General features: G+C 42.8%; 1 pseudogene; it reads left to right on the forward strand.

The window, feature by feature from the left end:
- The first annotated feature begins 947 nt into the window (after positions 1–947).
- Positions 948–5396, forward strand: part of LOC111965459 (protocadherin alpha-2-like) — a 9377-nt pseudogene continuing 4928 nt past the window's right edge.

The raw sequence follows: 5396 nt of genomic DNA on the forward strand, positions 1-5396 counted from the left end.
AAGTGCTCCCTCTCAGCAGAATAGGGATGTTCAGTATTAACGGCGCCGTGCTCAAGAATAGGGCGAGAATCCAGGACTGTTGTCATTCTCATCCAGAATACAAACGTTCTAGTCAGTTGCTGTGAGTGGCAGGAACACAGAAGTCTGTGGCCTGAACTTAAACTGGAAAGTTTTTAACTCCTCATAGTTAAAAGCGAAGACTGACTATATCTCCTGTCACTGTGTTTATGTTGACCATTTAGAAGCGGTAGTGAGTTGTGTTACTTCCAAGACTGAGTAGGTCACCTGACATTTTCATGAGTCAGCATGCATACTGCAGACACTGTTGTGATTACTCGCTATCGGACTGTTTCTTAACATAACGTTTAATACGGTTCTGTGAAGCGAGGAGCATTGTCATTCACATCAGACGTGTACAGTAAAACGCTTGGTGGCTGGGAGAGGCGGGGTCTTCATAGTAGCTGTGGATGTGGTGATCAGTTATTACTTTGAGAAGCACTCTCTCTGTAAGAGGCCATTACAACTAACGATAATATTTTTTTTATAATTTGTCTCCATTTAAAAGGGGACCTTCATTTCTTAACTCCAATGAAATCATTTTTCCCACCATCTTTATGAGGACTGCACAGAGCATGGCAGCGCAACCTTGGCGTTCTCCTTAGCTATGTCCTAAGAGTTGACGTCAAGTGATCCTCAGGGGCATTGTCGTTTGAGGTCCTACTTCTACAGCACTTTACAGTGCGCTGCCATCGGGGCTGGCCTTGTACTTACTGCTTGGGCCGGATGCTCAAAGGCAGGTGTCCTCGAAGTCAATATTCCCTTTAACTGTAATCCGATACTGTTTTTAGAGTCTATTTGAAATTCTAGAATGGGTCCTGTTCCTTTGCTCGTAAGAGAGTGACACATTTCACTATTTTGTAGCTTCATCGACATCGGTGGCATTTAAGGTGATGATGTTGTACGAGGGGCCGGCTACTTTGTGGCCAAGATCAGGGCTGTAGACTCCGACTCTGGCTACAATGCGCTGCTTTCTTATCACATCTCTGAGCCCAAGGGAACCAACCTTTTCCGAATCGGAACCAGCACCGGTGAACTAAGGACTAAGAGGCGAATGAGTGACATCGACCTGAAAACTCACCAGTTGGTCCTGTTGGTTTCTGATAACGGAGAACCCTCACTGTCAGCGACTGTGTCTATTGACGTAGTGGTGGTTGAAAGTACAGGTGAAATCCAGACTCAATACAGAAACGTACCAAGAAAGGAGGAGAGCTTCTCTGATTTGAACCTGTATTTGCTGATCGCCATTGCCTCGGTGTCAGTGATATTTTTCCTGAGCCTGATCAGTTTAATAGCTGTAAAATGCTTCAGGACAGACGACAGTTTCAAAAGGTACAGCGCCCCAGTGATCACCACACACCCTGACGGGAGCTGGTCTTACTCTAAATCTACTCAGCAGTATGACGTGTGTTTCAACTCAGACACACTGAAGAGTGACGTAGTGGTTTTCCCCGCGCCGTATCCACCTGCAGATGCAGAACTGATCAGTATTAACGGCAACGAAACGTTTAACAGGAATCAGACATTACCCAACAAAGAGAAGGTAAGAAATACCGTTTTTTCTAAACAGTAATAATTTTCTGTTCATTACTGAACATGTTTTCCTTGTTTTTTCCTTGTCAATGTTTTGATGACGTTGACATTTACTTCACTGTCTCATCTGAATGTTCAGTGAAATAATGGACTTCTTAATTACTTTACAAATTTTAAATACGGCGTGGTTGTTACCCGCTGTAAATTCAAACTTTGGTGCACTGGCCATGGTGCTGAAACCCAGCGTGCTCAAACTTTGGTTGTTTACTAGAGCGAATAGCTTTTTTGTCCTTTGTAGGCCTGTGTTTTGTAGACCCTGACATGTAGAGCAGAACTTAAATTAAGTTATCAGATATATTATTGTTCAAATGCACACGTTTTGCCTTTGTGTCATAGAATAATGTGATTTTCTGAACAATTATTGTAAGCTCGTTCCGGTACCACGTGGGGTCACTATTGACCGTGGCTTTGAGACGTTATATGTGAGTCTCTAGGCTCCTCCCAGCTTCAGAGGGTGAGGAGATTTCTCGGGGCTTTGTTACAAAGAGAGGAAGAACGAGAGATACTGCTGTCGGAGGCGACATCGGTGTTTACCGTGTAGAAATTCAATTCGATTTGATTAATATATTGTTTTATCCTTTGATTGATTGAAGGATACTCATCTCTTTGGATCTATGCTTGGCTCACATTCGATGGAATTATGTCTTTACCGAACAGAAGGAGCTCTTTTGTGACGTATTTAGTGCTTGTGCTGCTGGAGTGTTACTGGGAAGCGGTGTCCGGGCAGCTCTCCTACTCCGTCTCAGAGGAGGTAAACACGGGGACTTTGTGGGAAAGTATCGCTAAGGATCTAACCTAATGTTCTGGAGTTGGAGTCTCGTATTGTTCAGATTGTCACCGGGTCAAGAGAAAGTATTCGAGGTAAATCTTAAGACTGGTGTTCTCTATGTGAATGAGAGAATCGACAGAGAAGAGCTCTGGTGCGAGGATTTACATGTTACAGTCCTTGTAGAGGCGGTTATCAGAAATCCGTTGAGCTTTATCGAATGAAATAATATTTAGAGTTAATGATAATTCCCAGTCTTTTCCTACGAGGCTACAACAATATAATATAACAGAAAACACCGTTAACCGGTGCTAAATTCCTAAATACTCTCATGATGCGGATGTTGCTAAGAATACGTTTAGTACATACAGCTTAGTTCAATGAATATTTTTCTCTACTACACACACAGGAGAAGAGAGTGTGTCTGCTGAGTTAGTGCTGCAAAAAGCTTTTAGACCGAGAGAAACAGCCTGTGATCCAGCTCACACTGACCGTGTAGACGGAGGAAACCTCGAACTGGTAGTATGGCTGTTATAGTTAATGTGCTGGACATAAAGACAACCCCCCTGTTTTCAGCAAATCGCTGTACAAGCCAGTGTTTATGAAAACGTACGATTGGAAACTCAATAATAACACTAAATGCTACTGATTTAGACGAAGGACCAAATGGTGAAGTGTTTTTTTTATTTAGCGAGTTTGGAAAGCAACTTGTGTATATTTTTGTAGTGGACACAAAACTGGGTCTGTTACAAACAAAAGAAAAATAGATTTTGAAGAAAACAAATCTTTTGAAATCCGTCTTCAAGCAAGTGATGGGCCAACCTACGATGACGTCTCACTCCAAATTGTTGATTGAAGTACTAGACATAAACGATAATGCCCCTGAGATATCAGTAAACGTCACTCTTAGACACGTAAAAGAGGATGCTAAGGTGGGCACTGAATTGCTCTCGTGTCAGTCCTCGAAAGATGGTGGCAAAATGGGTTGGTACTTGTGAGGTTAGAATAAAGTCCCTTTTAAATTGAGACAAACTATAAACTATTATTCATTGTGTACATGGTCTCTAGACAGAGAGAGCGCTCTCATTACAATGTTACATCCAGCTACGGATGAGGGACCCGCCTCTCTCAGCACCAGGTTTACTGTACGTTTCTGACGTGAATGACAACGCTCCTCGCTTCTCAGAACCAGTGATTAATGTTTATGTTAAAGAGAACAGTCGGTAGGAGAAGTCATTAAAACCGTGTCTGCAGTTGATGCTGACGTCAATGAAAATTGTCATGTGACCTACTCATTCTTAGAGAGTAAAAACAACTCAGTACGCTGTCTACAATGGTCAACATAAATTCAGTGACAGGAGATATAGTCAGCCTGCAGTCTTTTTAACTATGAGAGATAAAAACTTCAGTTTTAAAGTTCAGGCTCAGACTCGGTGTTCCTCCGCTCAGCAGCAACGTGACTGTGAACGTTTTATTCTGGATGAGAATGACAACAGCTGGATTCTCGGCCCTATCTGATCACGGCTCGTTAACTCTGGAACATTCCCTATTCTGCTGAAGCGGGCTACTTTGTGGCAAGATCAGGGCTGTAGACTCCGACTCTCGGCTAAATGCGCTGCTTTCTTATCACATCTCTGAGCCCAAGGGAACCAAYCTCTTCCGAATCGGAACCAGCACCGGAGAACTTAGGATTAAGAGGCGAATGAGTGAGAATGACCTGAAAACTCACCCGTTGGTCGTGWTGGTTTCTGATAACGGAGAACCCTCACTATCAGCGACTGTGTCTATTGATGTAGTGGTGGTTGAAAGTACAGGTGAAATCCAGACTGAATCCAGAAACGTACCAAGAAAGGAGGAGAGCTTCTCTGATTTAAACTTGTATTTGCTGATCGCCATTGCCTCGGTGTCAGTGATATTTTTCCTGAGCCTCATCAGTTTAATAGCTGTAAAATGCTTCAGGACAGATGACAGTTTCAAACGGTACGGCGCCCCAGTGATCACCACACACCCTGACGGGAGCTGGTCTTACTCTAAATCTACTCAGCAATATGACGTGTGTTTCAACTCAGACACACTGAAGAGTGACGTAGTGGTTTTCCCCGCACCGTATCCACCTGCAGATGCAGAACTGATCAGTATTAATGGAAATGACACGTTTGACAGGACTCAAACATTACCCAACAAAGACAAGGTAAGACGTCATGCTTTCAATTAGCACATAAATATTCTGTTCTCCTTTCATTTACTGAGCATTTACTCTGCTTTGTTGTGCTTTTTAAGGTATTTTGATGGTGTTATCGTTTGCTCTTTAATGTACGTCTTACTGCCTATGTAAGTTGTAAAAATGGCCTGTTTTTTACCGTTGTAAATATAAACGTCAGTGTGCTGTCCATGGTGCTGAAACGGATAATGGTATTTTTCTTGGTGTTTGAGCTAATGAGGTGATTGCGCTTAGTACATTTATTAGAGCTACTCATATTAACTTACACTTGTAATGAGATTTTATGATCACCAGCCTTGGCTTGTGTCTGGGTTTTCTGAAATGTAATGTCATTTGTTAATGTAAGCTCATACATTGATGCGTAAATTCCCCACGTGGCGTCACTGTTGACCGTGGCATTGAGATATTGTATTTGGTGTCTCGAGGCCCCTCCCAGTTTCAGAGGGTGAGAACATTTCTCGGGGCTTTGTTACAAAGAGACGCGGAATGAGAGAGAGAGACAGAGACTGGTCGGAGGCAACATCAATGTTTACCGTGTAAAAATTCTGGATTGGAAACATATTTCTCTAAGCTTTGATTGTTTGACAAATATTCGTATATTTGGACCTATACTTGGCTCACCTTCGATGGAATTATGTCTTTACCGAATAGGATATATGTTGTGACGTATTTAGTGCTTGTGCTGCTGGAGTGTTACTGGGAAGCGGTGTCCGGGCAGCTCTCCTACTCCGTCTCAGAGGAGGTAAACCCGGGGACTTC

This window comes from Salvelinus sp. IW2-2015, unplaced genomic scaffold (assembly GCF_002910315.2).
Source record: "Salvelinus sp. IW2-2015 unplaced genomic scaffold, ASM291031v2 Un_scaffold8125, whole genome shotgun sequence".
Classification (NCBI taxonomy): Eukaryota; Metazoa; Chordata; class Actinopteri; order Salmoniformes; family Salmonidae; genus Salvelinus; species Salvelinus sp. IW2-2015.